Here is a 27,421-nt window from a genome sequence, read left to right on the forward strand (position 1 = left end):
TTGAACGGCGCACTAGCAAGAAGAGAAAGCAGAGCCGCGACGAAGGCCCCTTGGAAAGTGCTGCATGCCTCCGCTTCAGCAGGGCAATAGAGCGACTTTGCTCGAGGCAGGGGCTGACGTTCGGTCTCCAGGTAGGTGTAGAGCAGAGCGGCATGAGCTCCCAACCAGGCCCTGGACGCACCGTGTTTTACGAGAGAGCACTCATTTTCTTCCCAGAGCCATGCCTCCCGTGTACGAGAGGCCCGTCAGAGAGGGTGCCTCTCCGTGTAATTCAAGGCCCTACGGAGGGAACTTTCCAACTGTGCCTTCAGGCCCGCACCTGAAGCCCGACAGGCGGTAAACGTCACCTGGGGCTTCAACAAGGCTCAAACCACACAAGGTACACAACGGGCCCTTCCCTGGATCAGCGTGTTTACGCAGGGTGTTCTGAGTGGAGCAAACGGCCTCAACCAAGGCAGGCGCCCTTTACGCATGTAAGCGTCTGCCTCTTCCAAACGACCGATGTGTTGCCTGAAGAACTCTGCTTTAGCTGCCGCTGCAATGCAAGCGAACTTTCTCCGTGAGTAGAGCGACTTTCCAACGGAGGTGCCAGAAGGCGTTCTAAGCAGACTATTTCCTCAGGGCAGCTGAGAGAAGGTCCATGTGCAAAACTTCCAGGGCACGGCGGACCGGCTAGAAACGCGTTCCTGATGCTGTTGGAGTGCCGAGGAATCGTAGCCGTCCCCTTTAAAAGCGCTGCTTGTAGTCCTTCCCTCGGCAAACACAGTAGTCCCCTCTCTGAAGGGCCTGGGGGCCTGGGTGTGGCACAGCATGCTCACAGGGGCAGGGGCTTTTCGCAGGGAAAAGGGTGCACACCCAAAGCGCCTAGGAGTCCTGAGAAGGGCAGCACCGTTCAAATAAAGCACTGCAGTGACTAAGACCTCCAAGAGCTTGCTGTATGCTCCGATCCATTAGGGCGACTCAAAGGCTTTCTCGAGGCATGCCCTCTCGTGGGCGTTCCCTGTAGCCCTACAGCCTGACAGGAGGAGCTCCCAGCACGGCTCCGGAAGCCCCCTGAGAACTGAGAGAAAAATTCCCTCTCTTCCCCGAGCCCTGCCTCCCGCGCCTAGAGGCCCGTCAGAAACGGTGTTATTCAGGTAGCTCCAAGGCAGCACGAATGGAGCTTTCAAAATGGGAATTCAAGGCTTCTGCCCTCCGGCCCCCACTTCCAGTGAACACGTAGTCCACCCCCTTGGCATTTCTAGTAAGTGCCCAGGGACACTAGCTACGCACTCGCTCCTCCCCTGAATCCACTTTTCTTCCCAGGGTGTTCTGTATGTAGCCAACTCCCTCATCCAAGGAACCCTCTAGGTAGCCTCTATCGGGCCATAGCCTCAACCAAAGGCTTGCAGTGTAAGAGGAAGCACTGTACTTCAGTGGCAGCGGGAACGCAAGCCGACTGTCTCCTGCAGGTATGGTGCCCTCGGCTAAGGGTTCCTGGAAGGGCTGCGAAGCAGATGGTTTCCCTAGGTGCAGCTCAGACGAGGGCAATGAGGCAGAGTTCCTTGACAAGTGGCCCGTGAGAGAACAGTTTCCCTGGAGCTGCTGCCGTGCCGAGGAAATCTACCTCTCCCCAGGGTGGTGTGCAGGGCGTTGCCCTACACTCGGCATACACAGAGTGACTGGGAAGGGCTGCCGGCCTGGATGCCGCTGAGCAGGCCAGGGGAGCCTCCCGGTATTCAGTGGTCTTGCACGGAATCGGGTGCAAACAGGAGGGCCCTGGGTGTCTTGAACGGCGCACTAGCAAGAAGAGAAAGCAGAGCCGCGACGAAGGCCCCTTGGAAAGTGCTGCATGCCTCCGCTTCAGCAGGGCAATAGAGCGACTTTGCTCGAGGCAGGGGCTGACGTTCGGTCTCCAGGTAGGTGTAGAGCAGAGCGGCATGAGCTCCCAACCAGGCCCTGGACGCACCGTGTTTTACGAGAGAGCACTCATTTTCTTCCCAGAGCCATGCCTCCCGTGTACGAGAGGCCCGTCAGAGAGGGTGCCTCTCCGTGTAATTCAAGGCCCTACGGAGGGAACTTTCCAACTGTGCCTTCAGGCCCGCACCTGAAGCCCGACAGGCGGTAAACGTCACCTGGGGCTTCAACGAGGCTCAAACCACACAAGGTACACAACGGGCCCTTCCCTGGATCAGCGTGTTTACGCAGGGTGTTCTGAGTGGAGCAAACGGCCTCAACCAAGGCAGGCGCCCTTTACGCATGTAAGCGTCTGCCTCTTCCAAACGACCGATGTGTTGCCTGAAGAACTCTGCTTTAGCTGCCGCTGCAATGCAAGCGGACTTTCTCCGTGAGTAGAGCGACTTTCCAACGGAGGTGCCAGAAGGCGTTCTAAGCAGACTATTTCCTCAGGGCAGCTGAGAGAAGGTCCATGTGCAAAACTTCCAGGGCACGGCGGACCGGCTAGAAACGCGTTCCTGATGCTGTTGGAGTGCCGAGGAATCGTAGCCGTCCCCTTTAAAAGCGCTGCTTGTAGTCCTTCCCTCGGCAAACACAGTAGTCCCCTCTCTGAAGGGCCTGGGGGCCTGGGTGTGGCACAGCATGCTCACAGGGGCAGGGGCTTTTCGCAGGGAAAAGGGTGCACACCCAAAGCGCCTAGGAGTCCTGAGAAGGGCAGCACCGTTCAAATAAAGCACTGCAGTGACTAAGACCTCCAAGAGCTTGCTGTATGCTCCTCTCCATTAGGGCGACTCAAAGGCTTTCTCGAGGCATGCCCTCTCGTGGGCGTTCCCTGTAGCCCTACAGCCTGACAGGAGGAGCTCCCAGCACGGCTCCGGAAGCCCCCTGAGAACTGAGAGAAAAATTCCCTCTCTTCCCCGAGCCCTGCCTCCCGCGCCTAGAGGCCCGTCAGAAACGGTGTTATTCAGGTAGCTCCAAGGCAGCACGAATGGAGCTTTCAAAATGGGAATTCAAGGCTTCTGCCCTCCGGCCCCCACTTCCAGTGAACACGTAGTCCACCCCCTTGGCATTTCTAGTAAGTGCCCAGGGACACTAGCTACGCACTCGCTCCTCCCCTGAATCCACTTTTCTTCCCAGGGTGTTCTGTATGTAGCCAACTCCCTCATCCAAGGAACCCTCTAGGTAGCCTCTATCGGGCCATAGCCTCAACCAAAGGCTTGCAGTGTAAGAGGAAGCACTGTACTTCAGTGGCAGCGGGAACGCAAGCCGACTGTCTCCTGCAGGTATGGTGCCCTCGGCTAAGGGTTCCTGGAAGGGCTGCGAAGCAGATGGTTTCCCTAAGTGCAGCTCAGACGAGGGCAATGAGGCAGAGTTCCTTGACAAGTGGCCCGTGAGAGAACAGTTTCCCTGGAGCTGCTGCCGTGCCGAGGAAATCTACCTCTCCCCAGGGTGGTGTGCAGGGCGTTGCCCTACACTCGGCATACACAGAGTGACTGGGAAGGGCTGCCGGCCTGGATGCCGCTGAGCAGGCCAGGGGAGCCTCCCGGTATTCAGTGGTCTTGCACGGAATCGGGTGCAAACAGGAGGGCCCTGGGTGTCTTGAACGGCGCACTAGCAAGAAGAGAAAGCAGAGCCGCGACGAAGGCCCCTTGGAAAGTGCTGCATGCCTCCGCTTCAGCAGGGCAATAGAGCGACTTTGCTCGAGGCAGGGGCTGACGTTCGGTCTCCAGGTAGGTGTAGAGCAGAGCGGCATGAGCTCCCAACCAGGCCCTGGACGCACCGTGTTTTACGAGAGAGCACTCATTTTCTTCCCAGAGCCATGCCTCCCGTGTACGAGAGGCCCGTCAGAGAGGGTGCCTCTCCGTGTAATTCAAGGCCCTACGGAGGGAACTTTCCAACTGTGCCTTCAGGCCCGCACCTGAAGCCCGACAGGCGGTAAACGTCACCTGGGGCTTCAACAAGGCTCAAACCACACAAGGTACACAACGGGCCCTTCCCTGGATCAGCGTGTTTACGCAGGGTGTTCTGAGTGGAGCAAACGGCCTCAACCAAGGCAGGCGCCCTTTACGCATGTAAGCGTCTGCCTCTTCCAAACGACCGATGTGTTGCCTGAAGAACTCTGCTTTAGCTGCCGCTGCAATGCAAGCGGACTTTCTCCGTGAGTAGAGCGACTTTCCAACGGAGGTGCCAGAAGGCGTTCTAAGCAGACTATTTCCTCAGGGCAGCTGAGAGAAGGTCCATGTGCAAAACTTCCAGGGCACGGCGGACCGGCTAGAAACGCGTTCCTGATGCTGTTGGAGTGCCGAGGAATCGTAGCCGTCCCCTTTAAAAGCGCTGCTTGTAGTCCTTCCCTCGGCAAACACAGTAGTCCCCTCTCTGAAGGGCCTGGGGGCCTGGGTGTGGCACAGCATGCTCACAGGGGCAGGGGCTTTTCGCAGGGAAAAGGGTGCACACCCAAAGCGCCTAGGAGTCCTGAGAAGGGCAGCACCGTTCAAATAAAGCACTGCAGTGACTAAGACCTCCAAGAGCTTGCTGTATGCTCCTCTCCATTAGGGCGACTCAAAGGCTTTCTCGAGGCATGCCCTCTCGTGGGCGTTCCCTGTAGCCCTACAGCCTGACAGGAGGAGCTCCCAGCACGGCTCCGGAAGCCCCCTGAGAACTGAGAGAAAAATTCCCTCTCTTCCCCGAGCCCTGCCTCCCGCGCCTAGAGGCCCGTCAGAAACGGTGTTATTCAGGTAGCTCCAAGGCAGCACGAATGGAGCTTTCAAAATGGGAATTCAAGGCTTCTGCCCTCCGGCCCCCACTTCCAGTGAACACGTAGTCCACCCCCTTGGCATTTCTAGTAAGTGCCCAGGGACACTAGCTACGCACTCGCTCCTCCCCTGAATCCACTTTTCTTCCCAGGGTGTTCTGTATGTAGCCAACTCCCTCATCCAAGGAACCCTCTAGGTAGCCTCTATCGGGCCATAGCCTCAACCAAAGGCTTGCAGTGTAAGAGGAAGCACTGTACTTCAGTGGCAGCGGGAACGCAAGCCGACTGTCTCCTGCAGGTATGGTGCCCTCGGCTAAGGGTTCCTGGAAGGGCTGCGAAGCAGATGGTTTCCCTAAGTGCAGCTCAGACGAGGGCAATGAGGCAGAGTTCCTTGACAAGTGGCCCGTGAGAGAACAGTTTCCCTGGAGCTGCTGCCGTGCCGAGGAAATCTACCTCTCCCCAGGGTGGTGTGCAGGGCGTTGCCCTACACTCGGCATACACAGAGTGACTGGGAAGGGCTGCCGGCCTGGATGCCGCTGAGCAGGCCAGGGGAGCCTCCCGGTATTCAGTGGTCTTGCACGGAATCGGGTGCAAACAGGAGGGCCCTGGGTGTCTTGAACGGCGCACTAGCAAGAAGAGAAAGCAGAGCCGCGACGAAGGCCCCTTGGAAAGTGCTGCATGCCTCCGCTTCAGCAGGGCAATAGAGCGACTTTGCTCGAGGCAGGGGCTGACGTTCGGTCTCCAGGTAGGTGTAGAGCAGAGCGGCATGAGCTCCCAACCAGGCCCTGGACGCACCGTGTTTTACGAGAGAGCACTCATTTTCTTCCCAGAGCCATGCCTCCCGTGTACGAGAGGCCCGTCAGAGAGGGTGCCTCTCCGTGTAATTCAAGGCCCTACGGAGGGAACTTTCCAACTGTGCCTTCAGGCCCGCACCTGAAGCCCGACAGGCGGTAAACGTCACCTGGGGCTTCAACAAGGCTCAAACCACACAAGGTACACAACGGGCCCTTCCCTGGATCAGCGTGTTTACGCAGGGTGTTCTGAGTGGAGCAAACGGCCTCAACCAAGGCAGGCGCCCTTTACGCATGTAAGCGTCTGCCTCTTCCAAACGACCGATGTGTTGCCTGAAGAACTCTGCTTTAGCTGCCGCTGCAATGCAAGCGGACTTTCTCCGTGAGTAGAGCGACTTTCCAACGGAGGTGCCAGAAGGCGTTCTAAGCAGACTATTTCCTCAGGGCAGCTGAGAGAAGGTCCATGTGCAAAACTTCCAGGGCACGGCGGACCGGCTAGAAACGCGTTCCTGATGCTGTTGGAGTGCCGAGGAATCGTAGCCGTCCCCTTTAAAAGCGCTGCTTGTAGTCCTTCCCTCGGCAAACACAGTAGTCCCCTCTCTGAAGGGCCTGGGGGCCTGGGTGTGGCACAGCATGCTCACAGGGGCAGGGGCTTTTCGCAGGGAAAAGGGTGCACACCCAAAGCGCCTAGGAGTCCTGAGAAGGGCAGCACCGTTCAAATAAAGCACTGCAGTGACTAAGACCTCCAAGAGCTTGCTGTATGCTCCTCTCCATTAGGGCGACTCAAAGGCTTTCTCGAGGCATGCCCTCTCGTGGGCGTTCCCTGTAGCCCTACAGCCTGACAGGAGGAGCTCCCAGCACGGCTCCGGAAGCCCCCTGAGAACTGAGAGAAAAATTCCTTCTCTTCCCCGAGCCCTGCCTCCCGCGCCTAGAGGCCCGTCAGAAACGGTGTTATTCAGGTAGCTCCAAGGCAGCACGAATGGAGCTTTCAAAATGGGAATTCAAGGCTCCTGCCCTCCGGCCCCCACTTCCAGTGAACACGTAGTCCACTCCCTTGGCATTTCTAGTAAGTGCCCAGGGACACTAGCTACGCACTCGCTCCTGCCCTGAATCCACTTTTCTTCCCAGGGTGTTCTGTATGTAGCCAACTCCCTCATCCAAGGAACCCTCTAGGTAGCCTCTATCGGGCCATAGCCTCAACCAAAGGCTTGCAGTGTAAGAGGAAGCACTGTACTTCAGTGGCAGCGGGAACGCAAGCCGACTGTCTCCTGCAGGTATGGTGCCCTCGGCTAAGGGTTCCTGGAAGGGCTGCGAAGCAGATGGTTTCCCTAGGTGCAGCTCAGACGAGGGCAATGAGGCAGAGTTCCTTGACAAGTGGCCCGTGAGAGAACAGTTTCCCTGGAGCTGCTGCCGTGCCGAGGAAATCTACCTCTCCCCAGGGTGGTGTGCAGGGCGTTGCCCTACACTCGGCATACACAGAGTGACTGGGAAGGGCTGCCGGCCTGGATGCCGCTGAGCAGGCCAGGGGAGCCTCCCGGTATTCAGTGGTCTTGCACGGAATCGGGTGCAAACAGGAGGGCCCTGGGTGTCTTGAACGGCGCACTAGCAAGAAGAGAAAGCAGAGCCGCGACGAAGGCCCCTTGGAAAGTGCTGCATGCCTCCGCTTCAGCAGGGCAATAGAGCGACTTTGCTCGAGGCAGGGGCTGACGTTCGGTCTCCAGGTAGGTGTAGAGCAGAGCGGCATGAGCTCCCAACCAGGCCCTGGACGCACCGTGTTTTACGAGAGAGCACTCATTTTCTTCCCAGAGCCATGCCTCCCGTGTACGAGAGGCCCGTCAGAGAGGGTGCCTCTCCGTGTAATTCAAGGCCCTACGGAGGGAACTTTCCAACTGTGCCTTCAGGCCCGCACCTGAAGCCCGACAGGCGGTAAACGTCACCTGGGGCTTCAACGAGGCTCAAACCACACAAGGTACACAACGGGCCCTTCCCTGGATCAGCGTGTTTACGCAGGGTGTTCTGAGTGGAGCAAACGGCCTCAACCAAGGCAGGCGCCCTTTACGCATGTAAGCGTCTGCCTCTTCCAAACGACCGATGTGTTGCCTGAAGAACTCTGCTTAAGCTGCCGCTGCAATGCAAGCTGACTTTCTCCGTGAGTAGAGCGACTTTCCAACGGAGGTGCCAGAAGGCGTTCTAAGCAGACTATTTCCTCAGGGCAGCTGAGAGAAGGTCCATGTGCAAAACTTCCAGGGCACGGCGGACCGGCTAGAAACGCGTTCCTGATGCTGTTGGAGTGCCGAGGAATCGTAGCCGTCCCCTTTAAAAGCGCTGCTTGTAGTCCTTCCCTCGGCAAACACAGTAGTCCCCTCTCTGAAGGGCCTGGGGGCCTGGGTGTGGCACAGCATGCTCACAGGGGCAGGGGCTTTTCGCAGGGAAAAGGGTGCACACCCAAAGCGCCTAGGAGTCCTGAGAAGGGCAGCACCGTTCAAATAAAGCACTGCAGTGACTAAGACCTCCAAGAGCTTGCTGTATGCTCCTCTCCATTAGGGCGACTCAAAGGCTTTCTCGAGGCATGCCCTCTCGTGGGCGTTCCCTGTAGCCCTACAGCCTGACAGGAGGAGCTCCCAGCACGGCTCCGGAAGCCCCCTGAGAACTGAGAGAAAAATTCCTTCTCTTCCCCGAGCCCTGCCTCCCGCGCCTAGAGGCCCGTCAGAAACGGTGTTATTCAGGTAGCTCCAAGGCAGCACGAATGGAGCTTTCAAAATGGGAATTCAAGGCTCCTGCCCTCCGGCCCCCACTTCCAGTGAACACGTAGTCCACTCCCTTGGCATTTCTAGTAAGTGCCCAGGGACACTAGCTACGCACTCGCTCCTGCCCTGAATCCACTTTTCTTCCCAGGGTGTTCTGTATGTAGCCAACTCCCTCATCCAAGGAACCCTCTAGGTAGCCTCTATCGGGCCATAGCCTCAACCAAAGGCTTGCAGTGTAAGAGGAAGCACTGTACTTCAGTGGCAGCGGGAACGCAAGCCGACTGTCTCCTGCAGGTATGGTGCCCTCGGCTAAGGGTTCCTGGAAGGGCTGCGAAGCAGATGGTTTCCCTAAGTGCAGCTCAGACGAGGGCAATGAGGCAGAGTTCCTTGACAAGTGGCCCGTGAGAGAACAGTTTCCCTGGAGCTGCTGCCGTGCCGAGGAAATCTACCTCTCCCCAGGGTGGTGTGCAGGGCGTTGCCCTACACTCGGCATACACAGAGTGACTGGGAAGGGCTGCCGGCCTGGATGCCGCTGAGCAGGCCAGGGGAGCCTCCCGGTATTCAGTGGTCTTGCACGGAATCGGGTGCAAACAGGAGGGCCCTGGGTGTCTTGAACGGCGCACTAGCAAGAAGAGAAAGCAGAGCCGCGACGAAGGCCCCTTGGAAAGTGCTGCATGCCTCCGCTTCAGCAGGGCAATAGAGCGACTTTGCTCGAGGCAGGGGCTGACGTTCGGTCTCCAGGTAGGTGTAGAGCAGAGCGGCATGAGCTCCCAACCAGGCCCTGGACGCACCGTGTTTTACGAGAGAGCACTCATTTTCTTCCCAGAGCCATGCCTCCCGTGTACGAGAGGCCCGTCAGAGAGGGTGCCTCTCCGTGTAATTCAAGGCCCTACGGAGGGAACTTTCCAACTGTGCCTTCAGGCCCGCACCTGAAGCCCGACAGGCGGTAAACGTCACCTGGGGCTTCAACGAGGCTCAAACCACACAAGGTACACAACGGGCCCTTCCCTGGATCAGCGTGTTTACGCAGGGTGTTCTGAGTGGAGCAAACGGCCTCAACCAAGGCAGGCGCCCTTTACGCATGTAAGCGTCTGCCTCTTCCAAACGACCGATGTGTTGCCTGAAGAACTCTGCTTTAGCTGCCGCTGCAATGCAAGCGGACTTTCTCCGTGAGTAGAGCGACTTTCCAACGGAGGTGCCAGAAGGCGTTCTAAGCAGACTATTTCCTCAGGGCAGCTGAGAGAAGGTCCATGTGCAAAACTTCCAGGGCACGGCGGACCGGCTAGAAACGCGTTCCTGATGCTGTTGGAGTGCCGAGGAATCGTAGCCGTCCCCTTTAAAAGCGCTGCTTGTAGTCCTTCCCTCGGCAAACACAGTAGTCCCCTCTCTGAAGGGCCTGGGGGCCTGGGTGTGGCACAGCATGCTCACAGGGGCAGGGGCTTTTCGCAGGGAAAAGGGTGCACACCCAAAGCGCCTAGGAGTCCTGAGAAGGGCAGCACCGTTCAAATAAAGCACTGCAGTGACTAAGACCTCCAAGAGCTTGCTGTATGCTCCTCTCCATTAGGGCGACTCAAAGGCTTTCTTGAGGCATGCCCTCTCGTGGGCGTTCCCTGTAGCCCTACAGCCTGACAGGAGGAGCTCCCAGCACGGCTCCGGAAGCCCCCTGAGAACTGAGAGAAAAATTCCCTCTCTTCCCCGAGCCCTGCCTCCCGCGCCTAGAGGCCCGTCAGAAACGGTGTTATTCAGGTAGCTCCAAGGCAGCACGAATGGAGCTTTCAAAATGGGAATTCAAGGCTTCTGCCCTCCGGCCCCCACTTCCAGTGAACACGTAGTCCACCCCCTTGGCATTTCTAGTAAGTGCCCAGGGACACTAGCTACGCACTCGCTCCTCCCCTGAATCCACTTTTCTTCCCAGGGTGTTCTGTATGTAGCCAACTCCCTCATCCAAGGAACCCTCTAGGTAGCCTCTATCGGGCCATAGCCTCAACCAAAGGCTTGCAGTGTAAGAGGAAGCACTGTACTTCAGTGGCAGCGGGAACGCAAGCCGACTGTCTCCTGCAGGTATGGTGCCCTCGGCTAAGGGTTCCTGGAAGGGCTGCGAAGCAGATGGTTTCCCTAAGTGCAGCTCAGACGAGGGCAATGAGGCAGAGTTCCTTGACAAGTGGCCCGTGAGAGAACAGTTTCCCTGGAGCTGCTGCCGTGCCGAGGAAATCTACCTCTCCCCAGGGTGGTGTGCAGGGCGTTGCCCTACACTCGGCATACACAGAGTGACTGGGAAGGGCTGCCGGCCTGGATGCCGCTGAGCAGGCCAGGGGAGCCTCCCGGTATTCAGTGGTCTTGCACGGAATCGGGTGCAAACAGGAGGGCCCTGGGTGTCTTGAACGGCGCACTAGCAAGAAGAGAAAGCAGAGCCGCGACGAAGGCCCCTTGGAAAGTGCTGCATGCCTCCGCTTCAGCAGGGCAATAGAGCGACTTTGCTCGAGGCAGGGGCTGACGTTCGGTCTCCAGGTAGGTGTAGAGCAGAGCGGCATGAGCTCCCAACCAGGCCCTGGACGCACCGTGTTTTACGAGAGAGCACTCATTTTCTTCCCAGAGCCATGCCTCCCGTGTACGAGAGGCCCGTCAGAGAGGGTGCCTCTCCGTGTAATTCAAGGCCCTACGGAGGGAACTTTCCAACTGTGCCTTCAGGCCCGCACCTGAAGCCCGACAGGCGGTAAACGTCACCTGGGGCTTCAACAAGGCTCAAACCACACAAGGTACACAACGGGCCCTTCCCTGGATCAGCGTGTTTACGCAGGGTGTTCTGAGTGGAGCAAACGGCCTCAACCAAGGCAGGCGCCCTTTACGCATGTAAGCGTCTGCCTCTTCCAAACGACCGATGTGTTGCCTGAAGAACTCTGCTTTAGCTGCCGCTGCAATGCAAGCGGACTTTCTCCGTGAGTAGAGCGACTTTCCAACGGAGGTGCCAGAAGGCGTTCTAAGCAGACTATTTCCTCAGGGCAGCTGAGAGAAGGTCCATGTGCAAAACTTCCAGGGCACGGCGGACCGGCTAGAAACGCGTTCCTGATGCTGTTGGAGTGCCGAGGAATCGTAGCCGTCCCCTTTAAAAGCGCTGCTTGTAGTCCTTCCCTCGGCAAACACAGTAGTCCCCTCTCTGAAGGGCCTGGGGGCCTGGGTGTGGCACAGCATGCTCACAGGGGCAGGGGCTTTTCGCAGGGAAAAGGGTGCACACCCAAAGCGCCTAGGAGTCCTGAGAAGGGCAGCACCGTTCAAATAAAGCACTGCAGTGACTAAGACCTCCAAGAGCTTGCTGTATGCTCCTCTCCATTAGGGCGACTCAAAGGCTTTCTCGAGGCATGCCCTCTCGTGGGCGTTCCCTGTAGCCCTACAGCCTGACAGGAGGAGCTCCCAGCACGGCTCCGGAAGCCCCCTGAGAACTGAGAGAAAAATTCCCTCTCTTCCCCGAGCCCTGCCTCCCGCGCCTAGAGGCCCGTCAGAAACGGTGTTATTCAGGTAGCTCCAAGGCAGCACGAATGGAGCTTTCAAAATGGGAATTCAAGGCTTCTGCCCTCCGGCCCCCACTTCCAGTGAACACGTAGTCCACCCCCTTGGCATTTCTAGTAAGTGCCCAGGGACACTAGCTACGCACTCGCTCCTGCCCTGAATCCACTTTTCTTCCCAGGGTGTTCTGTATGTAGCCAACTCCCTCATCCAAGGAACCCTCTAGGTAGCCTCTATCGGGCCATAGCCTCAACCAAAGGCTTGCAGTGTAAGAGGAAGCACTGTACTTCAGTGGCAGCGGGAACGCAAGCCGACTGTCTCCTGCAGGTATGGTGCCCTCGGCTAAGGGTTCCTGGAAGGGCTGCGAAGCAGATGGTTTCCCTAAGTGCAGCTCAGGCGAGGGCAATGAGGCAGAGTTCCTTGACATGTGGCACGTGAGAGAACAGTTTCCCTGGAGCTGCTGCCGTGCCGAGGAAATCTACCTCTCCCCAGGGTGGTGTGCAGGGCGTTGCCCTACACTCGGCATACACAGAGTGACTGGGAAGGGCTGCCGGCCTGGATGCCGCTGAGCAGGCCAGGGGAGCCTCCCGGTATTCAGTGGTCTTGCACGGAATCGGGTGCAAACAGGAGGGCCCTGGGTGTCTTGAACGGCGCACTAGCAAGAAGAGAAAGCAGAACCGCGACGAAGGCCCCTTGGAAAGTGCTGCATGCCTCCGCTTCAGCAGGGCAATAGAGAGACTTTGCTCGAGGCAGGGGCTGACGTTCGGTCTCCAGGTAGGTGTAGAGCAGAGCGGCATGAGCTCCCAACCAGGCCCTGGACGCACCGTGTTTTACGAGAGAGCACTCATTTTCTTCCCAGAGCCATGCCTCCCGTGTACGAGAGGCCCGTCAGAGAGGGTGTCTCTCCGTGTAATTCAAGGCCCTACGGAGGGAACTTTCCAACTGTGCCTTCAGGCCCGCACCTGAAGCCCGACGGGCGGTAAACGTCACCTGGGGCTTCAACAAGGCTCAAACCACACAAGGTACACAACGGGCCCTTCCCTGGATCAGCGTGTTTACGCAGGGTGTTCTGAGTGGAGCAAACGGCCTCAACCAAGGCAGGCGCCCTTTACGCATGTAAGCGTCTGCCTCTTCCAAACGACCGATGTGTTGCCTGAAGAACTCTGCTTAAGCTGCCGCTGCAATGCAAGCTGACTTTCTCCGTGAGTAGAGCGACTTTCCAACGGAGGTGCCAGAAGGCGTTCTAAGCAGACTATTTCCTCAGGGCAGCTGAGAGAAGGTCCATGTGCAAAACTTCCAGGGCACGGCGGACCGGCTAGAAACGCGTTCCTGATGCTGTTGGAGTGCCGAGGAATCGTAGCCGTCCCCTTTAAAAGCGCTGCTTGTAGTCCTTCCCTCGGCAAACACAGTAGTCCCCTCTCTGAAGGGCCTGGGGGCCTGGGTGTGGCACAGCATGCTCACAGGGGCAGGGGCTTTTCGCAGGGAAAAGGGTGCACACCCAAAGCGCCTAGGAGTCCTGAGAAGGGCAGCACCGTTCAAATAAAGCACTGCAGTGACTAAGACCTCCAAGAGCTTGCTGTATGCTCCTCTCCATTAGGGCGACTCAAAGGCTTTCTCGAGGCATGCCCTCTCGTGGGCGTTCCCTGTAGCCCTACAGCCTGACAGGAGGAGCTCCCAGCACGGCTCCGGAAGCCCCCTGAGAACTGAGAGAAAAATTCCCTCTCTTCCCCGAGCCCTGCCTCCCGCGCCTAGAGGCCCGTCAGAAACGGTGTTATTCAGGTAGCTCCAAGGCAGCACGAATGGAGCTTTCAAAATGGGAATTCAAGGCTTCTGCCCTCCGGCCCCCACTTCCAGTGAACACGTAGTCCACCCCCTTGGCATTTCTAGTAAGTGCCCAGGGACACTAGCTACGCACTCGCTCCTCCCCTGAATCCACTTTTCTTCCCAGGGTGTTCTGTATGTAGCCAACTCCCTCATCCAAGGAACCCTCTAGGTAGCCTCTATCGGGCCATAGCCTCAACCAAAGGCTTGCAGTGTAAGAGGAAGCACTGTACTTCAGTGGCAGCGGGAACGCAAGCCGACTGTCTCCTGCAGGTATGGTGCCCTCGGCTAAGGGTTCCTGGAAGGGCTGCGAAGCAGATGGTTTCCCTAGGTGCAGCTCAGACGAGGGCAATGAGGCAGAGTTCCTTGACAAGTGGCCCGTGAGAGAACAGTTTCCCTGGAGCTGCTGCCGTGCCGAGGAAATCTACCTCTCCCCAGGGTGGTGTGCAGGGCGTTGCCCTACACTCGGCATACACAGAGTGACTGGGAAGGGCTGCCGGCCTGGATGCCGCTGAGCAGGCCAGGGGAGCCTCCCGGTATTCAGTGGTCTTGCACGGAATCGGGTGCAAACAGGAGGGCCCTGGGTGTCTTGAACGGCGCACTAGCAAGAAGAGAAAGCAGAGCCGCGACGAAGGCCCCTTGGAAAGTGCTGCATGCCTCCGCTTCAGCAGGGCAATAGAGCGACTTTGCTCGAGGCAGGGGCTGACGTTCGGTCTCCAGGTAGGTGTAGAGCAGAGCGGCATGAGCTCCCAACCAGGCCCTGGACGCACCGTGTTTTACGAGAGAGCACTCATTTTCTTCCCAGAGCCATGCCTCCCGTGTACGAGAGGCCCGTCAGAGAGGGTGCCTCTCCGTGTAATTCAAGGCCCTACGGAGGGAACTTTCCAACTGTGCCTTCAGGCCCGCACCTGAAGCCCGACAGGCGGTAAACGTCACCTGGGGCTTCAACGACGCTCAAACCACACAAGGTACACAACGGGCCCTTCCCTGGATCAGCGTGTTTACGCAGGGTGTTCTGAGTGGAGCAAACGGCCTCAACCAAGGCAGGCGCCCTTTACGCATGTAAGCGTCTGCCTCTTCCAAACGACCGATGTGTTGCCTGAAGAACTCTGCTTTAGCTGCCGCTGCAATGCAAGCGGACTTTCTCCGTGAGTAGAGCGACTTTCCAACGGAGGTGCCAGAAGGCGTTCTAAGCAGACTATTTCCTCAGGGCAGCTGAGAGAAGGTCCATGTGCAAAACTTCCAGGGCACGGCGGACCGGCTAGAAACGCGTTCCTGATGCTGTTGGAGTGCCGAGGAATCGTAGCCGTCCCCTTTAAAAGCGCTGCTTGTAGTCCTTCCCTCGGCAAACACAGTAGTCCCCTCTCTGAAGGGCCTGGGGGCCTGGGTGTGGCACAGCATGCTCACAGGGGCAGGGGCTTTTCGCAGGGAAAAGGGTGCACACCCAAAGCGCCTAGGAGTCCTGAGAAGGGCAGCACCGTTCAAATAAAGCACTGCAGTGACTAAGACCTCCAAGAGCTTGCTGTATGCTCCTCTCCATTAGGGCGACTCAAAGGCTTTCTCGAGGCATGCCCTCTCGTGGGCGTTCCCTGTAGCCCTACAGCCTGACAGGAGGAGCTCCCAGCACGGCTCCGGAAGCCCCCTGAGAACTGAGAGAAAAATTCCCTCTCTTCCCCGAGCCCTGCCTCCCGCGCCTAGAGGCCCGTCAGAAACGGTGTTATTCAGGTAGCTCCAAGGCAGCACGAATGGAGCTTTCAAAATGGGAATTCAAGGCTTCTGCCCTCCGGCCCCCACTTCCAGTGAACACGTAGTCCACCCCCTTGGCATTTCTAGTAAGTGCCCAGGGACACTAGCTACGCACTCGCTCCTCCCCTGAATCCACTTTTCTTCCCAGGGTGTTCTGTATGTAGCCAACTCCCTCATCCAAGGAACCCTCTAGGTAGCCTCTATCGGGCCATAGCCTCAACCAAAGGCTTGCAGTGTAAGAGGAAGCACTGTACTTCAGTGGCAGCGGGAACGCAAGCCGACTGTCTCCTGCAGGTATGGTGCCCTCGGCTAAGGGTTCCTGGAAGGGCTGCGAAGCAGATGGTTTCCCTAAGTGCAGCTCAGACGAGGGCAATGAGGCAGAGTTCCTTGACAAGTGGCCCGTGAGAGAACAGTTTCCCTGGAGCTGCTGCCGTGCCGAGGAAATCTACCTCTCCCCAGGGTGGTGTGCAGGGCGTTGCCCTACACTCGGCATACACAGAGTGACTGGGAAGGGCTGCCGGCCTGGATGCCGCTGAGCAGGCCAGGGGAGCCTCCCGGTATTCAGTGGTCTTGCACGGAATCGGGTGCAAACAGGAGGGCCCTGGGTGTCTTGAACGGCGCACTAGCAAGAAGAGAAAGCAGAGCCGCGACGAAGGCCCCTTGGAAAGTGCTGCATGCCTCCGCTTCAGCAGGGCAATAGAGCGACTTTGCTCGAGGCAGGGGCTGACGTTCGGTCTCCAGGTAGGTGTAGAGCAGAGCGGCATGAGCTCCCAACCAGGCCCTGGACGCACCGTGTTTTACGAGAGAGCACTCATTTTCTTCCCAGAGCCATGCCTCCCGTGTACGAGAGGCCCGTCAGAGAGGGTGCCTCTCCGTGTAATTCAAGGCCCTACGGAGGGAACTTTCCAACTGTGCCTTCAGGCCCGCACCTGAAGCCCGACAGGCGGTAAACGTCACCTGGGGCTTCAACAAGGCTCAAACCACACAAGGTACACAACGGGCCCTTCCCTGGATCAGCGTGTTTACGCAGGGTGTTCTGAGTGGAGCAAACGGCCTCAACCAAGGCAGGCGCCCTTTACGCATGTAAGCGTCTGCCTCTTCCAAACGACCGATGTGTTGCCTGAAGAACTCTGCTTTAGCTGCCGCTGCAATGCAAGCGGACTTTCTCCGTGAGTAGAGCGACTTTCCAACGGAGGTGCCAGAAGGCGTTCTAAGCAGACTATTTCCTCAGGGCAGCTGAGAGAAGGTCCATGTGCAAAACTTCCAGGGCACGGCGGACCGGCTAGAAACGCGTTCCTGATGCTGTTGGAGTGCCGAGGAATCGTAGCCGTCCCCTTTAAAAGCGCTGCTTGTAGTCCTTCCCTCGGCAAACACAGTAGTCCCCTCTCTGAAGGGCCTGGGGGCCTGGGTGTGGCACAGCATGCTCACAGGGGCAGGGGCTTTTCGCAGGGAAAAGGGTGCACACCCAAAGCGCCTAGGAGTCCTGAGAAGGGCAGCACCGTTCAAATAAAGCACTGCAGTGACTAAGACCTCCAAGAGCTTGCTGTATGCTCCTCTCCATTAGGGCGACTCAAAGGCTTTCTCGAGGCATGCCCTCTCGTGGGCGTTCCCTGTAGCCCTACAGCCTGACAGGAGGAGCTCCCAGCACGGCTCCGGAAGCCCCCTGAGAACTGAGAGAAAAATTCCCTCTCTTCCCCGAGCCCTGCCTCCCGCGCCTAGAGGCCCGTCAGAAACGGTGTTATTCAGGTAGCTCCAAGGCAGCACGAATGGAGCTTTCAAAATGGGAATTCAAGGCTTCTGCCCTCCGGCCCCCACTTCCAGTGAACACGTAGTCCACCCCCTTGGCATTTCTAGTAAGTGCCCAGGGACACTAGCTACGCACTCGCTCCTGCCCTGAATCCACTTTTCTTCCCAGGGTGTTCTGTATGTAGCCAACTCCCTCATCCAAGGAACCCTCTAGGTAGCCTCTATCGGGCCATAGCCTCAACCAAAGGCTTGCAGTGTAAGAGGAAGCACTGTACTTCAGTGGCAGCGGGAACGCAAGCCGACTGTCTCCTGCAGGTATGGTGCCCTCGGCTAAGGGTTCCTGGAAGGGCTGCGAAGCAGATGGTTTCCCTAAGTGCAGCTCAGACGAGGGCAATGAGGCAGAGTTCCTTGACAAGTGGCCCGTGAGAGAACAGTTTCCCTGGAGCTGCTGCCGTGCCGAGGAAATCTACCTCTCCCCAGGGTGGTGTGCAGGGCGTTGCCCTACACTCGGCATACACAGAGTGACTGGGAAGGGCTGCCGGCCTGGATGCCGCTGAGCAGGCCAGGGGAGCCTCCCGGTATTCAGTGGTCTTGCACGGAATCGGGTGCAAACAGGAGGGCCCTGGGTGTCTTGAACGGCGCACTAGCAAGAAGAGAAAGCAAAGCCGCGACGAAGGCCCCTTGGAAAGTGCTGCATGCCTCCGCTTCAGCAGGGCAATAGAGCGACTTTGCTCGAGGCAGGGGCTGACGTTCGGTCTCCAGGTAGGTGTAGAGCAGAGCGGCATGAGCTCCCAACCAGGCCCTGGACGCACCGTGTTTTACGAGAGAGCACTCATTTTCTTCCCAGAGCCATGCCTCCCGTGTACGAGAGGCCCGTCAGAGAGGGTGCCTCTCCGTGTAATTCAAGGCCCTACGGAGGGAACTTTCCAACTGTGCCTTCAGGCCCGCACCTGAAGCCCGACAGGCGGTAAACGTCACCTGGGGCTTCAACAAGGCTCAAACCACACAAGGTACACAACGGGCCCTTCCCTGGATCAGCGTGTTTACGCAGGGTGTTCTGAGTGGAGCAAACGGCCTCAACCAAGGCAGGCGCCCTTTACGCATGTAAGCGTCTGCCTCTTCCAAACGACCGATGTGTTGCCTGAAGAACTCTGCTTTAGCTGCCGCTGCAATGCAAGCGGACTTTCTCCGTGAGTAGAGCGACTTTCCAACGGAGGTGCCAGAAGGCGTTCTAAGCAGACTATTTCCTCAGGGCAGCTGAGAGAAGGTCCATGTGCAAAACTTCCAGGGCACGGCGGACCGGCTAGAAACGCGTTCCTGATGCTGTTGGAGTGCCGAGGAATCGTAGCCGTCCCCTTTAAAAGCGCTGGTTGTAGTCCTTCCCTCGGCAAACACAGTAGTCCCCTCTCTGAAGGGCCTGGGGGCCTGGGTGTGGCACAGCATGCTCACAGGGGCAGGGGCTTTTCGCAGGGAAAAGGGTGCACACCCAAAGCGCCTAGGAGTCCTGAGAAGGGCAGCACCGTTCAAATAAAGCACTGCAGTGACTAAGACCTCCAAGAGCTTGCTGTATGCTCCTCTCCATTAGGGCGACTCAAAGGCTTTCTCGAGGCATGCCCTCTCGTGGGCGTTCCCTGTAGCCCTACAGCCTGACAGGAGGAGCTCCCAGCACGGCTCCGGAAGCCCCCTGAGAACTGAGAGAAAAATTCCTTCTCTTCCCCGAGCCCTGCCTCCCGCGCCTAGAGGCCCGTCAGAAACGGTGTTATTCAGGTAGCTCCAAGGCAGCACGAATGGAGCTTTCAAAATGGGAATTCAAGGCTCCTGCCCTCCGGCCCCCACTTCCAGTGAACACGTAGTCCACTCCCTTGGCATTTCTAGTAAGTGCCCAGGGACACTAGCTACGCACTCGCTCCTGCCCTGAATCCACTTTTCTTCCCAGGGTGTTCTGTATGTAGCCAACTCCCTCATCCAAGGAACCCTCTAGGTAGCCTCTATCGGGCCATAGCCTCAACCAAAGGCTTGCAGTGTAAGAGGAAGCACTGTACTTCAGTGGCAGCGGGAACGCAAGCCGACTGTCTCCTGCAGGTATGGTGCCCTCGGCTAAGGGTTCCTGGAAGGGCTGCGAAGCAGATGGTTTCCCTAGGTGCAGCTCAGACGAGGGCAATGAGGCAGAGTTCCTTGACAAGTGGCCCGTGAGAGAACAGTTTCCCTGGAGCTGCTGCCGTGCCGAGGAAATCTACCTCTCCCCAGGGTGGTGTGCAGGGCGTTGCCCTACACTCGGCATACACAGAGTGACTGGGAAGGGCTGCCGGCCTGGATGCCGCTGAGCAGGCCAGGGGAGCCTCCCGGTATTCAGTGGTCTTGCACGGAATCGGGTGCAAACAGGAGGGCCCTGGGTGTCTTGAACGGCGCACTAGCAAGAAGAGAAAGCAGAGCCGCGACGAAGGCCCCTTGGAAAGTGCTGCATGCCTCCGCTTCAGCAGGGCAATAGAGCGACTTTGCTCGAGGCAGGGGCTGACGTTCGGTCTCCAGGTAGGTGTAGAGCAGAGCGGCATGAGCTCCCAACCAGGCCCTGGACGCACCGTGTTTTACGAGAGAGCACTCATTTTCTTCCCAGAGCCATGCCTCCCGTGTACGAGAGGCCCGTCAGAGAGGGTGCCTCTCCGTGTAATTCAAGGCCCTACGGAGGGAACTTTCCAACTGTGCCTTCAGGCCCGCACCTGAAGCCCGACAGGCGGTAAACGTCACCTGGGGCTTCAACGAGGCTCAAACCACACAAGGTACACAACGGGCCCTTCCCTGGATCAGCGTGTTTACGCAGGGTGTTCTGAGTGGAGCAAACGGCCTCAACCAAGGCAGGCGCCCTTTACGCATGTAAGCGTCTGCCTCTTCCAAACGACCGATGTGTTGCCTGAAGAACTCTGCTTTAGCTGCCGCTGCAATGCAAGCGGACTTTCTCCGTGAGTAGAGCGACTTTCCAACGGAGGTGCCAGAAGGCGTTCTAAGCAGACTATTTCCTCAGGGCAGCTGAGAGAAGGTCCATGTGCAAAACTTCCAGGGCACGGCGGACCGGCTAGAAACGCGTTCCTGATGCTGTTGGAGTGCCGAGGAATCGTAGCCGTCCCCTTTAAAAGCGCTGCTTGTAGTCCTTCCCTCGGCAAACACAGTAGTCCCCTCTCTGAAGGGCCTGGGGGCCTGGGTGTGGCACAGCATGCTCACAGGGGCAGGGGCTTTTCGCAGGGAAAAGGGTGCACACCCAAAGCGCCTAGGAGTCCTGAGAAGGGCAGCACCGTTCAAATAAAGCACTGCAGTGACTAAGACCTCCAAGAGCTTGCTGTATGCTCCTCTCCATTAGGGCGACTCAAAGGCTTTCTCGAGGCATGCCCTCTCGTGGGCGTTCCCTGTAGCCCTACAGCCTGACAGGAGGAGCTCCCAGCACGGCTCCGGAAGCCCCCTGAGAACTGAGAGAAAAATTCCTTCTCTTCCCCGAGCCCTGCCTCCCGCGCCTAGAGGCCCGTCAGAAACGGTGTTATTCAGGTAGCTCCAAGGCAGCACGAATGGAGCTTTCAAAATGGGAATTCAAGGCTCCTGCCCTCCGGCCCCCACTTCCAGTGAACACGTAGTCCACTCCCTTGGCATTTCTAGTAAGTGCCCAGGGACACTAGCTACGCACTCGCTCCTGCCCTGAATCCACTTTTCTTCCCAGGGTGTTCTGTATGTAGCCAACTCCCTCATCCAAGGAACCCTCTAGGTAGCCTCTATCGGGCCATAGCCTCAACCAAAGGCTTGCAGTGTAAGAGGAAGCACTGTACTTCAGTGGCAGCGGGAACGCAAGCCGACTGTCTCCTGCAGGTATGGTGCCCTCGGCTAAGGGTTCCTGGAAGGGCTGCGAAGCAGATGGTTTCCCTAAGTGCAGCTCAGACGAGGGCAATGAGGCAGAGTTCCTTGACAAGTGGCCCGTGAGAGAACAGTTTCCCTGGAGCTGCTGCCGTGCCGAGGAAATCTACCTCTCCCCAGGGTGGTGTGCAGGGCGTTGCCCTACACTCGGCATACACAGAGTGACTGGGAAGGGCTGCCGGCCTGGATGCCGCTGAGCAGGCCAGGGGAGCCTCCCGGTATTCAGTGGTCTTGCACGGAATCGGGTGCAAACAGGAGGGCCCTGGGTGTCTTGAACGGCGCACTAGCAAGAAGAGAAAGCAGAGCCGCGACGAAGGCCCCTTGGAAAGTGCTGCATGCCTCCGCTTCAGCAGGGCAATAGAGCGACTTTGCTCGAGGCAGGGGCTGACGTTCGGTCTCCAGGTAGGTGTAGAGCAGAGCGGCATGAGCTCCCAACCAGGCCCTGGACGCACCGTGTTTTACGAGAGAGCACTCATTTTCTTCCCAGAGCCATGCCTCCCGTGTACGAGAGGCCCGTCAGAGAGGGTGTCTCTCCGTGTAATTCAAGGCCCTACGGAGGGAACTTTCCAACTGTGCCTTCAGGCCCGCACCTGAAGCCCGACAGGCGGTAAACGTCACCTGGGGCTTCAACAAGGCTCAAACCACACAAGGTACACAACGGGCCCTTCCCTGGATCAGCGTGTTTACGCAGGGTGTTCTGAGTGGAGCAAACGGCCTCAACCAAGGCAGGCGCCCTTTACGCATGTAAGCGTCTGCCTCTTCCAAACGACCGATGTGTTGCCTGAAGAACTCTGCTTTAGCTGCCGCTGCAATGCAAGCGGACTTTCTCCGTGAGTAGAGCGACTTTCCAACGGAGGTGCCAGAAGGCGTTCTAAGCAGACTATTTCCTCAGGGCAGCTGAGAGAAGGTCCATGTGCAAAACTTCCAGGGCACGGCGGACCGGCTAGAAACGCGTTCCTGATGCTGTTGGAGTGCCGAGGAATCGTAGCCGTCCCCTTTAAAAGCGCTGCTTGTAGTCCTTCCCTCGGCAAACACAGTAGTCCCCTCTCTGAAGGGCCTGGGGGCCTGGGTGTGGCACAGCATGCTCACAGGGGCAGGGGCTTTTCGCAGGGAAAAGGGTGCACACCCAAAGCGCCTAGGAGTCCTGAGAAGGGCAGCACCGTTCAAATAAAGCACTGCAGTGACTAAGACCTCCAAGAGCTTGCTGTATGCTCCTCTCCATTAGGGCGACTCAAAGGCTTTCTCGAGGCATGCCCTCTCGTGGGCGTTCCCTGTAGCCCTACAGCCTGACAGGAGGAGCTCCCAGCACGGCTCCGGAAGCCCCCTGAGAACTGAGAGAAAAATTCCCTCTCTTCCCCGAGCCCTGCCTCCCGCGCCTAGAGGCCCGTCAGAAACGGTGTTATTCAGGTAGCTCCAAGGCAGCACGAATGGAGCTTTCAAAATGGGAAGTCAAGGCTTCTGCCCTCCGGCCCCCACTTCCAGTGAACACGTAGTCCACCCCCTTGGCATTTCTAGTAAGTGCCCAGGGACACTAGCTACGCACTCGCTCCTGCCCTGAATCCACTTTTCTTCCCAGGGTGTTCTGTATGTAGCCAACTCCCTCATCCAAGGAACCCTCTAGGTAGCCTCTATCGGGCCATAGCCTCAACCAAAGGCTTGCAGTGTAAGAGGAAGCACTGTACTTCAGTGGCAGCGGGAACGCAAGCCGACTGTCTCCTGCAGGTATGGTGCCCTCGGCTAAGGGTTCCTGGAAGGGCTGCGAAGCAGATGGTTTCCCTAAGTGCAGCTCAGACGAGGGCAATGAGGCAGAGTTCCTTGACAAGTGGCCCGTGAGAGAACAGTTTCCCTGGAGCTGCTGCCGTGCCGAGGAAATCTACCTCTCCCCAGGGTGGTGTGCAGGGCGTTGCCCTACACTCGGCATACACAGAGTGACTGGGAAGGGCTGCCGGCCTGGATGCCGCTGAGCAGGCCAGGGGAGCCTCCCGGTATTCAGTGGTCTTGCACGGAATCGGGTGCAAACAGGAGGGCCCTGGGTGTCTTGAACGGCGCACTAGCAAGAAGAGAAAGCAGAACCGCGACGAAGGCCCGTTGGAAAGTGCTGCATGCCTCCGCTTCAGCAGGGCAATAGAGCGACTTTGCTCGAGGCAGGGGCTGACGTTCGGTCTCCAGGTAGGTGTAGAGCAGAGCGGCATGAGCTCCCAACCAGGCCCTGGACGCACCGTGTTTTACGAGAGAGCACTCATTTTCTTCCCAGAGCCATGCCTCCCGTGTACGAGAGGCCCGTCAGAGAGGGTGCCTCTCCGTGTAATTCAAGGCCCTACGGAGGGAACTTTCCAACTGTGCCTTCAGGCCCGCACCTGAAGCCCGACAGGCGGTAAACGTCACCTGGGGCTTCAACGAGGCTCAAACCACACAAGGTACACAACGGGCCCTTCCCTGGATCAGCGTGTTTACGCAGGGTGTTCTGAGTGGAGCAAACGGCCTCAACCAAGGCAGGCGCCCTTTACGCATGTAAGCGTCTGCCTCTTCCAAACGACCGATGTGTTGCCTGAAGAACTCTGCTTTAGCTGCCGCTGCAATGCAAGCGGACTTTCTCCGTGAGTAGAGCGACTTTCCAACGGAGGTGCCAGAAGGCGTTCTAAGCAGACTATTTCCTCAGGGCAGCTGAGAGAAGGTCCATGTGCAAAACTTCCAGGGCACGGCGGACCGGCTAGAAACGCGTTCCTGATGCTGTTGGAGTGCCGAGGAATCGTAGCCGTCCCCTTTAAAAGCGCTGCTTGTAGTCCTTCCCTCGGTAAACACAGTAGTCCCCTCTCTGAAGGGCCTGGGGGCCTGGGTGTGGCACAGCATGCTCACAGGGGCAGGGGCTTTTCGCAGGGAAAAGGGTGCACACCCAAAGCGCCTAGGAGTCCTGAGAAGGGCAGCACCGTTCAAATAAAGCACTGCAGTGACTAAGACCTCCAAGAGCTTGCTGTATGCTCCTCTCCATTAGGGCGACTCAAAGGCTTTCTCGAGGCATGCCCTCTCGTGGGCGTTCCCTGTAGCCCTACAGCCTGACAGGAGGAGCTCCCAGCACGGCTCCGGAAGCCCCCTGAGAACTGAGAGAAAAATTCCCTCTCTTCCCCGAGCCCTGCCTCCCGCGCCTAGAGGCCCGTCAGAAACGGTGTTATTCAGGTAGCTCCAAGGCAGCACGAATGGAGCTTTCAAAATGGGAATTCAAGGCTTCTGCCCTCCGGCCCCCACTTCCAGTGAACACGTAGTCCACCCCCTTGGCATTTCTAGTAAGTGCCCAGGGACACTAGCTACGCACTCGCTCCTGCCCTGAATCCACTTTTCTTCCCAGGGTGTTCTGTATGTAGCCAACTCCCTCATCCAAGGAACCCTCTAGGTAGCCTCTATCGGGCCATAGCCTCAACCAAAGGCTTGCAGTGTAAGAGGAAGCACTGTACTTCAGTGGCAGCGGGAACGCAAGCCGACTGTCTCCTGCAGGTATGGTGCCCTCGGCTAAGGGTTCCTGGAAGGGCTGCGAAGCAGATGGTTTCCCTAAGTGCAGCTCAGACGAGGGCAATGAGGCAGAGTTCCTTGACAAGTGGCCCGTGAGAGAACAGTTTCCCTGGAGCTGCTGCCGTGCCGAGGAAATCTACCTCTCCCCAGGGTGGTGTGCAGGGCGTTGCCCTACACTCGGCATACACAGAGTGACTGGGAAGGGCTGCCGGCCTGGATGCCGCTGAGCAGGCCAGGGGAGCCTCCCGGTATTCAGTGGTCTTGCACGGAATCGGGTGCAAACAGGAGGGCCCTGGGTGTCTTGAACGGCGCACTAGCAAGAAGAGAAAGCAGAGCCGCGACGAAGGCCCCTTGGAAAGTGCTGCATGCCTCCGCTTCAGCAGGGCAATAGAGCGACTTTGCTCGAGGCAGGGGCTGACGTTCGGTCTCCAGGTAGGTGTAGAGCAGAGCGGCATGAGCTCCCAACCAGGCCCTGGACGCACCGTGTTTTACGAGAGAGCACTCATTTTCTTCCCAGAGCCATGCCTCCCGTGTACGAGAGGCCCGTCAGAGAGGGTGCCTCTCCGTGTAATTCAAGGCCCTACGGAGGGAACTTTCCAACTGTGCCTTCAGGCCCGCACCTGAAGCCCGACAGGCGGTAAACGTCACCTGGGGCTTCAACAAGGCTCAAACCACACAAGGTACACAACGGGCCCTTCCCTGGATCAGCGTGTTTACGCAGGGTGTTCTGAGTGGAGCAAACGGCCTCAACCAAGGCAGGCGCCCTTTACGCATGTAAGCGTCTGCCTCTTCCAAACGACCGATGTGTTGCCTGAAGAACTCTGCTTTAGCTGCCGCTGCAATGCAAGCGGACTTTCTCCGTGAGTAGAGCGACTTTCCAACGGAGGTGCCAGAAGGCGTTCTAAGCAGACTATTTCCTCAGGGCAGCTGAGAGAAGGTCCATGTGCAAAACTTCCAGGGCACGGCGGACCGGCTAGAAACGCGTTCCTGATGCTGTTGGAGTGCCGAGGAATCGTAGCCGTCCCCTTTAAAAGCGCTGCTTGTAGTCCTTCCCTCGGCAAACACAGTAGTCCCCTCTCTGAAGGGCCTGGGGGCCTGGGTGTGGCACAGCATGCTCACAGGGGCAGGGGCTTTTCGCAGGGAAAAGGGTGCACACCCAAAGCGCCTAGGAGTCCTGAGAAGGGCAGCACCGTTCAAATAAAGCACTGCAGTGACTAAGACCTCCAAGAGCTTGCTGTATGCTCCTCTCCATTAGGGCGACTCAAAGGCTTTCTCGAGGCATGCCCTCTCGTGGGCGTTCCCTGTAGCCCTACAGCCTGACAGGAGGAGCTCCCAGCACGGCTCCGGAAGCCCCCTGAGAACTGAGAGAAAAATTCCTTCTCTTCCCCGAGCCCTGCCTCCCGCGCCTAGAGGCCCGTCAGAAACGGTGTTATTCAGGTAGCTCCAAGGCAGCACGAATGGAGCTTTCAAAATGGGAATTCAAGGCTCCTGCCCTCCGGCCCCCACTTCCAGTGAACACGTAGTCCACCCCCTTGGCATTTCTAGTAAGTGCCCAGGGACACTAGCTACGCACTCGCTCCTGCCCTGAATCCACTTTTCTTCCCAGGGTGTTCTGTATGTAGCCAACTCCCTCATCCAAGGAACCCTCTAGGTAGCCTCTATCGGGCCATAGCCTCAACCAAAGGCTTGCAGTGTAAGAGGAAGCACTGTACTTCAGTGGCAGCGGGAACGCAAGCCGACTGTCTCCTGCAGGTATGGTGCCCTCGGCTAAGGGTTCCTGGAAGGGCTGCGAAGCAGATGGTTTCCCTAGGTGCAGCTCAGACGAGGGCAATGAGGCAGAGTTCCTTGACAAGTGGCCCGTGAGAGAACAGTTTCCCTGGAGCTGCTGCCGTGCCGAGGAAATCTACCTCTCCCCAGGGTGGTGTGCAGGGCGTTGCCCTACACTCGGCATACACAGAGTGACTGGGAAGGGCTGCCGGCCTGGATGCCGCTGAGCAGGCCAGGGGAGCCTCCCGGTATTCAGTGGTCTTGCACGGAATCGGGTGCAAACAGGAGGGCCCTGGGTGTCTTGAACGGCGCACTAGCAAGAAGAGAAAGCAGAGCCGCGACGAAGGCCCCTTGGAAAGTGCTGCATGCCTCCGCTTCAGCAGGGCAATAGAGCGACTTTGCTCGAGGCAGGGGCTGACGTTCGGTCTCCAGGTAGGTGTAGAGCAGAGCGGCATGAGCTCCCAACCAGGCCCTGGACGCACCGTGTTTTACGAGAGAGCACTCATTTTCTTCCCAGAGCCATGCCTCCCGTGTACGAGAGGCCCGTCAGAGAGGGTGCCTCTCCGTGTAATTCAAGGCCCTACGGAGGGAACTTTCCAACTGTGCCTTCAGGCCCGCACCTGAAGCCCGACAGGCGGTAAACGTCACCTGGGGCTTCAACGAGGCTCAAACCACACAAGGTACACAACGGGCCCTTCCCTGGATCAGCGTGTTTACGCAGGGTGTTCTGAGTGGAGCAAACGGCCTCAACCAAGGCAGGCGCCCTTTACGCATGTAAGCGTCTGCCTCTTCCAAACGACCGATGTGTTGCCTGAAGAACTCTGCTTTAGCTGCCGCTGCAATGCAAGCGGACTTTCTCCGTGAGTAGAGCGACTTTCCAACGGAGGTGCCAGAAGGCGTTCTAAGCAGACTATTTCCTCAGGGCAGCTGAGAGAAGGTCCATGTGCAAAACTTCCAGGGCACGGCGGACCGGCTAGAAACGCGTTCCTGATGCTGTTGGAGTGCCGAGGAATCGTAGCCGTCCCCTTTAAAAGCGCTGCTTGTAGTCCTTCCCTCGGCAAACACAGTAGTCCCCTCTCTGAAGGGCCTGGGGGCCTGGGTGTGGCACAGCATGCTCACAGGGGCAGGGGCTTTTCGCAGGGAAAAGGGTGCACACCCAAAGCGCCTAGGAGTCCTGAGAAGGGCAGCACCGTTCAAATAAAGCACTGCAGTGACTA

This window comes from Mesoplodon mirus (assembly GCF_964341445.2).
Source record: "Mesoplodon mirus genome assembly, chromosome: 16".
NCBI lineage: Eukaryota > Metazoa > Chordata > Mammalia > Artiodactyla > Ziphiidae > Mesoplodon > Mesoplodon mirus.